This window comes from Pinus tabuliformis, chromosome 8 (genome assembly GCF_031772625.1).
Source record: "Pinus tabuliformis cultivar Carrire ecotype Pingquan chromosome 8, CPIR1, whole genome shotgun sequence".
NCBI lineage: Eukaryota > Viridiplantae > Streptophyta > Pinopsida > Pinales > Pinaceae > Pinus > Pinus tabuliformis.
The window spans coordinates 746824137-746824417 of NC_142294.1; positions in this window are offsets into that span (position 1 = coordinate 746824137).

Consider the following 281-nt stretch of genomic DNA (forward strand, 5'->3'; position numbering starts at 1 on the left):
GAATTTTGCAGTATACCTCCAACTATCAAATCCAATTTTCCAACTTTTTTGCATTCACCTCTCCATTGTACATGGGAAGTTCGAATTTTATGTCCAATTTAAGTAATGGATTCTTTCCTTTTGGGGTTTTTGAATGAGTATGGGCAGTTCCTATGGTGGTAGTGGAATATAACACTGTGTGAGATGATGGAGATGATGAGGAATATGATGAGGATGGTGGAGATGGGGGTGGCTTTCCACCATTCCCTTCAGAATCCTTCTTCTCATCTTTTTTGGCCTCT